The 12812-nt window shown below is 35.6% G+C and overlaps 1 protein-coding gene across 2 annotated transcripts in view; it reads left to right on the forward strand.

Moving 5' to 3' along the window:
• Positions 1-12812, forward strand: part of EPHA3 (EPH receptor A3) — a 356646-nt gene that overhangs the window by 160273 nt on the left and 183561 nt on the right. The gene's annotated exons all lie outside the window — the stretch shown is intronic.

Raw genomic sequence — 12812 nt, forward strand, 5'->3', positions numbered from 1 at the left:
TACTTCCCGAGAGCAGCTGGTCACATGTTTAGCAACTGGTCAATACATAACCTTGTTTTATGTGTGTTTCTGTTTAATGATACGTTGTTCAATGTATACTGTTGATTCATTAACAGTAAACTTCAAGCTAACAGCACTTTAACTCGTACCTGAGGGAAGATTTTCTACACGTGTATTTTTCTGTAAGGTGCATTGGAGCCTACTTGCATTTGGGAACACTAGACAACATTTAACACTATGCTTTGGGGCCATTTTAAACATTGACGTCATTAACAAAATATATAAAAAGTGTGAAAAATGTGGCACTAAATAGGCTGCATAAAGGCCTTTTGTTTACAGAATGAGATCTGAATCAAAAAGGCAAAATTTCTCCTTGTTTTTAAATGTGCATATTGGGCCAAAAATTTTCTACTATTCTGTGCATACCTTCAAGTGACCAAGAAAGAGCCATGGTATTGACTTTGGAGTCACAGATAAATTTTAGTGAATAGGCGAATTCACAAATACAGAATTCACCAATAATGAGGATCAACTTTGTTCGTTATTTCCTATTTGTTCGTTCCCACTTTGTCCAAGCCTCAAAATAGTTGGTTTTCTGCCCTTTATGACATGCTTTAAAATTATTTATCTTTTGAAAGCTTAAGAAAATAAATCATTCCATTTTTGTCACTCTAGTGCTCAACCATTTTTTTTATTTTAGCATTCTTTAGTGCTTTATAAATATTGCAGATACTCAATATTTAGGTATTTAGAGAGGAGAAAAGTTAGGCACACCATTTAGGTAAAATCATCAGAATCTTTGTCTAATGATCTGTATTAAATTGTAACATTTTCTAATGATTAAGGAATGATATCTTAATCTGAGTGCCATAGATTTCTGTGAATTAATAGAGGACAGAAACACATTTCTGAAAGAGTTATCACTTGTGTCAGAATTAAAATGACTTATCTAGAGGTAAAAATCAATATAATTGATAGAGTATCATTTTGATATAGTGAATTGAATGCCTGCCTTGTACTTCTTTGTTTTTTGGACTTTTGAAGACTAACATTGATTTAGGATAGTAACCAGGGAAGGGGAATAACCCTATTAACAGGAAAATTTAAAAACTGAAACTAATATTTAATCTGTACCTAGCTACTTCTTCCAATATAATCATGAAATGAGGATATTCATCTTTCCTGTACACATGTATCAATTGGATTTCATGCTCCCATTCCATAACTTGATATGTATGTCAGGCACTTCACATGTATATTTTTCCAATTCTCCGAACATTCTGTTTGGTAGACAGCAATACTTTCAGAATTTTACCAATGATAAAACTAAAGTTTGTAGTGGCTGTGACTGGTTCAGGATGGAACAGCTAGTAGGTACTGTCATTAACATTGAAGATCAAGTCTGAGCAACTCCAAAGTCCATATGTTTTCCACCATACCTGGTTTCACATACATATCAACCCCAAACTCCAACTATTGCATAAGCTATGAATGAGACAGTCCTTGAGGGAACAATGCCAATTCTATACGCTCCTTTCCCTGGAGATTTGTTTTCTTCAAAACCACTGATAGTTCTTAAATTCAAGAAGACATGACAGAAAAAAGAAAGACCCATTGGCAGGAACTGTGATTTTCTAAGGTGAAGCATCCTAATGATAGAGGAAACTAGATTTCTACCTGCAACTATTCTTTTCCTAAATTGTCACAGTCTATAATTAGGAAGATGTGAATTTGTAGTTGTACTAATAAAGTTATTTATTTTTTTTATTTTTTTTAGAATTTTTTTTCAACGTTTATTTATTTTTGAGACAGAGAGAGACAGAGCATGAACAGGGGAGGGGCAGAGACAGAGGGAGACACAGAATCTGAAACAGGCTGCAGGCTCTGAGTGGTCAGCACAGAGCCCGATGCGGGGCTCGAACTCACAGACCATGAGATCATGACCTGAGCCGAAGTCCCGAAGTCGGATGCTTAACCGACCAAGCCACCCAGGCGCCCCTAAAGTTATTTATTTAAGTTAATTTCTTTTGAGAGAGAGAGAATGTGTGTGTGAGCAAGCAGGGGAGGGGCAGAGAGAGGAGGAGAGAAAGAGAATCCCAAGCAAGCTCTGTGCTGTCAGACGCAGGGCTTGATCTCACAAACCCTGAGATCATGACCTGAGCCAAAGTCGGGAGTCAGATAGACGTTTAACTGACTGAGCCACCCAGACATCCCTGTACTAATAAAGTTCTTAACGTATGAGTGGACCAAGCCCTCATTTGTAAAAAGTGAGTGTTGAGCCTGGCTGGCTCAGTTGGTTAAGTGTCTGATTTGATTTCATCTCAGGTCACGATCTCAGGGTTTGTGGGATTGAGCCCTGTGTTAGGCTCTGTGCTGACAGCACGGAGCCTGCTTGGGATTCTCTCTCTCCCACTCTCTCTCTGCCCTCCCCACCTCTCAAAAATAAATAAACTTAAAAAAAACCCATCATTATCATTATTTAAAAAAAAAAGCAAGGGTTGAATTCTTATATCTCTTGGATGCTGAGAAGTTCAAATGAGATATTATAATCAAAAATGCTTTTCAAATGCATGTAACTCATTGACAGATGTACTCATTCTCATCATGCTCCTCCATCTTGAATTTTCTCAGAATATGTTAAAATCCTTTAGTCTGTTCCACAATTGATAGCTGGCAGGGTGTAATTTATAGTTTGTGTGATTTTATGTGGAGCTCTTACTATTTGGTTTAACTATTCTGTGTATCATGGAAAAAGTCTCGGTTTCTTTTATTCATTAAATAAATATTGTGGGGTACAGACAACAATAAACTTTGCTGAGAACTTGTACTATTAATAATGAGTAAAGGAAACATTTCCTTCAATTAAAAGGAATACAGTGTAATGCAATGCATTACCTATTCAGCAGATAGACTTGACCAAGTTTTGGAAGGCTGCAGAAGGTGATGTCTGGGTTGGAACCCATGGGATGAGTAGCAGTCAGTGAGCATAGGACTGGGGAGAAAAAACAGACAGAAAAACCCTCCAAGAGGCCGCAAGGCAAGAGTGCACTCTCAGGAAATCACAAAAATGGAAGCCTGCATTTTTAAAATAGATGCTCTCAAGGATATGCATTGTCTATAAGTGTCCCTGCTCACAGACTGTACATAGGCAATTTATACTCCAGAACATATTCTGATTGATTTATCAATGTCACAGAATGCCATACATAAAAGTAGGTCAATCTTGTACAGAATGAGTGATAGTATGAAAAGGCTCCTAACACCTTCTCTTAATCCCCTCCGTCTCAGATAGGATGTCTATAGAGCAATGTGCTGTGCAGAGTGAGGATGCTTCTGCCAAGTTGCTTAAATTATTGATTGAACCTGTCACTAGCAAATTCTTTAAACTGAATACGTTTTGATTGAGTAGGAAGGAATGTTTAAATGGATGCCTGGCTGTGAAGAGAATGGTTTTGCAAATTTCTCCACAGTGCTCCTAATTAAAGTTCTGATAATACAGTATTGTGAGATAACTTGTTCTCTTTTATTTTTAATATGGCGATTTAAAATGTGCATATAAATTAAAAACACGGGAGTCAAAAGCAGCAGAGATTGATTAACAGTCCCTCTCTTACTTCTTAGATGTTATTTGGGGAAGAGAATATGAAATAGGTTTGACTGAGAGAGAAAGTTTTACCAGACTTTCTATATTCAGGGGAAAGATTTATGATTCTAATCTGAATAGGCCTCTCAGGAAGTCTAGATTCCCACAGAACACAGGAAATGATGTATTTTTCTATAGCACTAAAGGACACATTATGTATTAAAAAGGATATCTGAAAGTTAGTCTATTTTGAAGCTATCCAGCTGCAGTCTTAACTTAAGTAGATCATAGCAACTTTCATACTTTCCAAAGCGATATTAAGGATCAGGTTAACTGTTTTCAACACGTAGGTCCCTTTTAAGATGTCATCTTGTAAAGCTCATGATTAATTGCATGGATATCCATATGAAATAGCATTACCTATTCTATTCCCCGCCTCCCCAAGAAATAAGCTAAATGCATGTGGAGTATCAGAACTTCAGAAGCCAGGCGATCTCTCTGTTTGCCGCTGTATCACTGATTTTCAGGTGGAGGGAATAGTCTCATATCAAGGCTTACATTTTCTCTGAAAAGTGCCATTTTTTTTCTCCAAGTGGATGACTCTCTTGCCTTCATGCAAATAATGATTGATGTGATGGTAATGATAATAATAATAAAAAAAGTAATAGTAAGTACATAATCTGATTCTAAATTTAAAGTGTGATTATAGGCACATTTCATGAGGTAATGATATCTAAAATCCACGCATAACATAACTGTACAAAAGTTCTTTAACTTTTGAATATATTTCTAGCCAACACTATGATGGATATTTCATATATTGACAATTCTTTTTTATGTGGTCATAGTAGATGACTAGATTGACATTTGAAAACATTTTAAATCTCAACGGGCATAGAACTCTAAAGGACAAGACAAAAATAAATCTGCACATTAGTTGAGAACTAGGTGACAGTAGTAAAGTTGTTCTAGGCTTGTGAAAACAGGATGCTTTTAAATAAAGTATTGTGGGTTACGCATTTCAAGATATGTTGCTGGAGGATGTTCCTATAGGAATGGCACTCTGGAGAACTTTTATTTCATAGGTTTTTAGTTCAAACTCTAAGCTACCGATTTAATGGGAAAGTGATTTCGATGTATTCTATTCGTTGTCATACTATGATGCTCTAGAGTTTTGTCACATTCTCTCCAAACATTTACTGAAATTTTATTTTTCAGAAACTATTCATTTTCTCACTTATGAAAATTCCCTATGTGTTAGCTAATGCAATTTAAACCATTTATTCTTTTGTCGCTTTAAAAAAATATTTTACACAATGATTCTCCATAAGACTCTCCTTGAATGGCGAATATAGTTTCAGTGGGGTGTTTAACACTCTTACTTCTCACACTGCAATCAAGAGGTTAGCTACAGCTGCCTTTCCAAAAAGGTTCATGAGGTTGTCTCAAATAGATTTTATTTTTTTGACAAAGATCTTTGCTTTTACAAGCTTTATGATGGGTTTATACTTTTTTTTTTACAAGATGCCTTTCTAAAACATGTATAATTCCCCAGCAGTCCTTTAAAATAGAGTCAAAATACTTTTCTGTTGGAGGAGTTTTACCCCAAAGGCTAGTATGTTATATATATTTCCTGCTTTACTTTTCATTTTAAAAGATTTATGCTTAATCCCAGGCATATTGGGACGTTATTCAGACAGGGTATCAAGTTTGCTCAGCCTCAGTGGCATGCTGGCGGCCTGCATCTTGCCACTAGCGTAGCTAGAAGCAGGCCTCTGCCCTGTAGGTGGTTAGAGCCCAAGAAGCTTGGCTCTATCAGGTGGGAAATCAACCCGTCAGGAAGAGTCATGGAAACATGATTAGTTTACCAACTTCATTGAATGAAAACGTTTGCAACACAGCCCTCCCTTTGCTCTCAGTATCTGCCATTGCTAAACAATCCCGTGTTTCATGGGCTGAGTGGAATGCCATGTGTACGCCCAGCAGGAGGACATTCCAGAAGGCTTGTGGGCTTCCTCTACTTTGTGATCTTGTGGACTTCATGTGCAAAGCCCTATTTTTGTGATTCCTTCTCTCCTCCCTTTCTCGATAACCCACAGCCACGAGTACACAAATGAAGAATAAAGTGAAAGGGATAGCTCTATTTTCAGATTTTGATAAATCTTATTAAAGATTTGTATGTATGAATTACCAGCTTCTTGGGTAGAGCATTCCTGATGAGTAGGCCTGTTGCCCCGGAGATTTGCCTTAATTTCCCAGAAGAAATGCTCTAAAATGAGTGCAAATTAGCTTCTAAAAAGAGGATAGATTTCATTACTTTAAGTGCCTAATGCTGGGGGAGGGGTGCAACAGAGCTCATATTTAAGTGTGTTTACCACTGCGTCCTTAACTTGAGGATTCTTAAATATGCATTTGACTTGCTTGGTGGTAGTTTAAACTGTGGAAAATTTGAACCAAATGTGTATATGGTGGGGTTTTTCCTAGGTTTTTAAATAGCAGACTATGTAGCATTTAAGTTCTGGGAGTAGTCTTTTATTTTAAATTTAAAATTGTTTTCACAAGTAAATAGCTATGGCAAAGAAACTACACTCTGTTTTCTTAGAGTTTTTTTTTTCTTTTCTTTTTTTATTAGCATGTGCACACACTCACAAAACCTCATTCAGGTAGGAGAAAATATATGAGTTTTAAAGAAAGAGTCTTTTCTTATTAATGAAATTTACACACTCTGTTTACCATTCTAGAAAGAGTTGGAGAAACTGTCAGTAACAAGCACTTATTCTACACTTAAATATTTATAGTTATTGAATGTTATATTCATATACCTCGTGCTGCCCATGGCTAATTAATTTTTATATTTTCTTTTTTTAATGTGTAACTGTCTTTGGTTACTGACTTAGATGTGTATTAATAAATGTTCAAAATCAATGCTACTAAAATTTCAAAGAAATTACTTTTTTTTAAAGTCAATGAAGTGAACTAGTGTGTAAGCTGATTTTTAGATTTTTATTAATTGACTTTTTTCCTTTCCTTTCCTTTTTTTTTTCAACAACTAAATCTTCTTTCATAGACCATCTGTCACAATAATGAATCTTATAATACTTACTAGTACAGTCCTAAAGAGGGTAGGGCAGCTATGTTTTACATTTGACTACTGGGTCTTCTCATTAATTCTTGGTTATAGTCCTCTTTGCTCAGTAGCCAATGATCATCAAAGAAAAGAAAAATAAGAATAAATAATATTTGAACCCAATATTATCATGGACTGCATTGGGAAAAGCCCATCTTAGACTAAATATGATACAAAAAGAGATAGTTACTTCAATAAGAAGAAATGATCTTTTTAAACATTGTTAAACCATTAGTATCTGACAATGTTCTTTTATCATACTAAGATGTGAACTGTCTTTTATTCATTACATAAACTCATAAATTGAGAAAATATATATATAATTAATGACTACAGTGTTTCAACATCCCTTGTTATGTGCCCCGTGTGTGTGTGTGTGTGTGTGTGTGTATGCGCGCGCGTGTGTAGGGAAGCACAGAATACAATATTACATCAAAACTGCTAGATATAGAATTGATGTAATGGCATTTACTTCCTGAAAATATGAATGGATTTATTTAGCAATGCTCTAGTTTCACAATGACTTTTGAATACTATTTTATAGGAAATACTGCTACTTCAGGTAGGAAACTAGATGGCTTTTTAAACAAGGACTTAAAGAATGAATGGTTAAAGATGGGTCTTCCTACAATTCTGTGATTCTGGTATAAAGACAGTATCTCTGAGTTAATGGTAATCAATAAAATGACTCTAGAGGACTAAAAAGAAAAACCAGAGTGGAGATGGAAAAGGGGAGGCACTGTCACCATGTTTATTCTGTTGTGCAGCATACACAAATCAAAGCTGAGTAGCAGTGTTAAAATTCTCATCTCCCAGTACCGAGTGAACTATTCTGCAGGGGATGCTTGTGTTTCAGAGGGCCAAGCATGGTGTAATTGGATTTCAGTGGGATCAAGCAAAACATCAGCACAGTTGAAAGACATGACTTTGGTGCATGAAGGCATCTGCGTTGTATTTGTGCATGTCTTGCCTTTGTATACAGCTATGAAATATATGAAGGGCATGCTGCTTAGTGATAAGTATGACACAATCATATGTACCATATAAAGCATATGACTACTGTCCTCAGTATTGCTATCAAACTATGAAAAAGGTGGATTTTGAATTATTTTCCCAGAAGTGGGAACACACATATCCTTGTGTTTAGACTTGTATATTTTATTTATAAGATTAGTTCATGAAAATAGATAAATAATAGATGCTATTAACTAAATATCCACCATAGCGTTCACATGCCTGTGAAGGTCCACTTACACAGTCTTTCACTCAACACAGGTTTAATGAATATTTACTGTAGACTAGACATACATCTGGGGCAACACATAACGGTGAGTAAATATACACATTATATTGGCTTCTCTGGCATTTTAAATCTTTGAGAAAAAAACATATATGTAATCCAAATAATGATTTAATCAGAATTGTAATGATTGTTATAATGTCTTTTCAAAGTTCAATGAGAAGTGAAATTTAAGCTGATACCCTATAAAAATTTACTGAACACCTACTACATGCCAGACACTCTAATAAGTGTTGAGGAAATAGCAGTGAACATTGATATTTATCCTCTAGTATGGAAATTATCTACTATTCTTAATTGGTTAATCATAAGTCATAAACACATTTTCTTGGGAGTTGATTTGTAAAAAGTATAGGTCATCTGCAGTGTACCTTTCATGCCAGGGTTTCTTCTGCCTTCCTTCTTGTTTATCTTTCCTAACTCCATTCCCTTCCTATACAATGGGAAAGTGATGCTCCATTTATCCATACTCATGGGAATTGATAGATCATTACCTTTATGGAACATCATAATTTTATTTAATAAATACCATGCTTTCTCCCATGTTTTTATTTACTCTATTGAATTTTTGAAAGAACCATATCAATTATAAGTGCTAATACTAGGATTTAAATGTAACAAGTGAATACAGCTGGAAAATGAAGTGTGTTATTACAATACCCACCATGGGCAGCCAATATATTGTCTTTTCTCTATAGAGAAAAACAATTCTCTAGACCCAACTGAATCTGTCATGACTTTTTAAAAACAGCAATATAAATTACTATGAGCCATGCTGATTCTTTTTATCATGTTAACTTACACATAAATTCTAGAAGCCATTGAAAAATTTTACCTTTATTTCTTGGAATTTAAGTTGTATTATCTTTGTATAATATTGGTTTAACAGTTGGCTGTTTCTGTACTTGATACAGGAATAGCATGCAAAAGAATTGTAGATCCAATCAATACAAATAACTATGTTTGGAATGCAGGTGTATGGAGTTTGCTTTCAGATGCAGTAACAAGGCATGAACAAGTCTTAACTAGTCATTATGGGTAATAGAATTTATTGTAGCAAAGTAAAATCAATAGCAAAAAAAAAAATGTTTAAACTGGTGAGTAGTTATCAGCATTTCTGAAGGTTCAAGCCCTTGTTTACCTGAATCTTCATGAAATTCTATGTAGGCAGCTTCCTAAAGCAGAGGGAAAGCATTATTTTGCATTGTTACTGAAATTTATTCAATGGGGGATGGTTGTCTAAATATGACAGAGTAACAAAATGATCCATATGTGCTTCTATGTTTCCACTCATCTTCTCCAGGTGCATACCAGTAATAATACTGGAGTCGGGGGGACCATTTTATTTTTACTTTGCAGGCAACGTCTGTGCTTTTTTTCAGATAGAAGAATAAACAAGGAGTCCGAAAATATCAGGGCCTTTTTATGTAAATATACACTTCACAACACACTAAAATTAAGAAAAGTGTTTCTGAAATTTGGAATCAGTTTAAATTAATTCTTACATATAAGTAGAAATGAGGGTCTGGCAACATGTAAACTGGCATTGTTAGGAGAATGTATAATTTCTACTCTTAACTCTACCAATGACTTAAAAATCATTGATGATGTCAGTGAGTGGCTCCAGTGCCCCAACGGGTGTTTGTCAGTGAAGACATTTTGCATATGCAGAAATAAGAGCTTAATAAGAGCGGAAGCAAGATAACTGAGTGAGATAAATGAGCACACATTTCTATCCTTTTTTTCTGTATTCTGACACTTTATATATAAGTCTTGTACAACATGGTGAAACAAAAAGACAATTTATATTCTATACACACATATTTGACACTTAACTGCTCTTGCAAACTTGAAAATTCTTCCTTTCCTTTACATAAATAAGAACTAGAATTGAACAAAGAAAATAATCATAATGGAACCAATGGAATATTTATTTTTATTTATTTTTTTAATTAAAATGGCAGCTCCACAATGATAAGATTTGCACTGAGAAAAATCCTAGGAACTTCACTGGACTTTTCTATCCATATATTATTGTTGACTTAAGCTTTTTAGTCATGTATCTTAGTGATATGATAACATAAATACAAGATATTTGTAAACACAAATGTATGCGTTTGTACTGACACAGTATAAAATGCTAAAATTTTATTAACAAATGTTATTACCATTTAATTTATTATTAGTTTAATATATTCATATTAAATTTATGATAATTTTTGTTACAGTTATTTTACTAATATATTGATTTAAATAATATATATGAAGAATTTCATACCCACATATGTAACAATGAATAAATGCTAGATATCAAAATAATTCTAAAAATAAATTAAGTCAATTTGTATCCAAAGCCCAAGTGTTGTTGTTACAGGGTTATAATTCGAATTATATAATACCTATTTTCGCTTTTAAAAATCCATAGTAATTATCTGTAATAAACTACATATTTTGGTGAGTTTTTTTTTTTTTTAAGATTCAGGGAAAGTGAATGGAACTGTTAACAATGTGAAACCTTCCAAAAAATTAACCATTCCTAGTAACAGTAATGAGACCACTGATAAACTGAATCTAAAGGAATATTTATATTATATTGAAAAAATGTGATTTCAGTGAAATTTTTTCCCAGCATCAACTTCTTCTCAAATATGAAAACTTAGGGGCTTAATCTTACAGATGATTTTCATGTTATTGATGTAAAAATCTTGATAATGTGATTTCTCCTGATTACTTTCTTCAAGTAAAAAATAGTTCCTTATTCCTTGCTAGCCAGATGATCTTTTAGAAACAACAGTGACGCTGGATTGTCACTCCCTCAACCCAAACCTTTGGTCATCTTTAACACTGCTTCCTTCTGCATCTAAAGTGAAATTCAACTTCTCACCATGGCTCAGAATGCCTGAAATGAACTGTCCACTCCCTCTTTCTCAGAACTTAGCTCCTACCTCTATCTTCCTCCCTCACTTTACTTTAAACATTGCTTTTCCTGTTTTATTTATTTATTTTTAACAGAGAAGTAGAATAATCATTTAAAACTGTAGGTCATTTCCTGTCTCTTCTCTCTCTGTTCAGTCAATCATTGACAATTGTTAAGGTTGTTTCATCTGCTTAGAATAGTATCTGCCTCCAGACTGTCTGCTAGTTGTCTGACTCTTGATACTTAAGGCTCAGAACAAATGTTGCTCCTCAGAGAAGCCTTCCTGGACACTACATTCATTTATTCTTTCTTTAAATCATTCATTCATTCATTCCATAAATTTTGGAAGAACATTGATGTGTTAGACCGTTGCCCCTGCAATTCCAATACACCAATGGAATGACATAGAAATAAATCTCTGCCTTTATGATCTACATACCCTAAGGGAGAAGAAATAGTACAATAAAATAAATAAATGTGTTTGAAGGTGGGGCGCCCGGGTGGCTCAGTCAGTTGACTGTCTGACTTTAGCTCAGATCATGATCTCACAGTTCGTGGGTTTGAGCCCCGTGTTGGGGTCTGTGCTGGCAGCTCGGAGCCTGGAGCCTGCTTCGTATTCTGTCTGTGTCTCCCCTGCTCGTTCTCTCTCTCTCTCCAAAATGCAAGAAACATTAAGGAGAGTCTCACCCGGAAGGTGACATTTAGATGAAGCCCTGAAGGAACTGAGGAAGCAACCATGCTGATAGCAGAAGAACATGCCAGACATTCACAGAAGGGCAAAGGCCGTAAGGGGGGAAACAGGAGGCCAGTTCACCAGGTGCAGAGTAGGGAGGGTATGGAGGGTTGTAAGAAAAGTAACCTAGGTAAGTATGAGTAAAGCCTTGTATCCATGGTCTACTTCTGCTTTTATTCTGAGTGAATCAGAGCCATTGAAGCCTTTGAACAGAAGAGGCACATCGTCCAATTTATGTTCACTCTGGCTGCTGTGTTGGAATTTAGTTGTGTGTGGGCAGAAGTAAACACAGAGCGACCAGTTAGGTTTCTAATAATACGATCAAGAGATCATGGAGTCTTGGAACATGGTGGCAGCAGTGTAGGTGGTGAGAACTGGTACAGTACGGGCTATATTTTTGAGTTGAAAGAATGTGCTGCTGCTTTGGAACTAAGATGACAGAAAAACAAGTTGTCAGGATGTCTCCAGGGTGTCTGGTCTTAGCAAGGGAAAATGTCATTTACTCAAACAGGTGACTGCCAGTATAGCAGGTTTGAGGAAGCTCATCAAGTTATATGGTATTTTGGGGGGGTCATATTTAAGCCCTGGGCTTCAGTGAGGTAATGAAGGAAGGGTGTCTGAACAAAGCAGAGGTAATGTGCAAGAACTGAGCCTTGATTCAGTCCAATATGAAGAGATTATGCATATGAGCAAGTAAAAGCTCCTTTTTTCTCACTCCACTCTCCTGACCCTCTTAATCTCTGTCACATGTTCTTGTTTTCTTAGTGACTCTTATCTATACCTGAAAATGTCATATTTGGGTTTTTTTTTATTTGTATATTTTGAGAGAGAGAGACAGAGACAGAGACAGAGAGGGAGAAACAGAGAGAGATCGAGAGCATGAGCGCACGTTCGAGAGTCCCAAGCAGGATCTGTGTTGTCAGTACAGAGCCTGACATGGGGCTGGATCTCATAAACTGTGAGATCATAACCAGAGCCGAAATCAAGAGCCGGACGCTCCACCGACTGAGCCACCCAGGCACTCTCTTATTAAAACTGAATAAAAATGAGTTTTACTTGATAACATCTTGTTGCGCACACTGGAGTGTAAGCTTTGTAAGAGCAGGCAGATGATCTACTTTATTGAGCAAACCTGATTCATGGGGAACCCTC

This window comes from Prionailurus bengalensis, chromosome C2 (genome assembly GCF_016509475.1).
Source record: "Prionailurus bengalensis isolate Pbe53 chromosome C2, Fcat_Pben_1.1_paternal_pri, whole genome shotgun sequence".
NCBI lineage: Eukaryota > Metazoa > Chordata > Mammalia > Carnivora > Felidae > Prionailurus > Prionailurus bengalensis.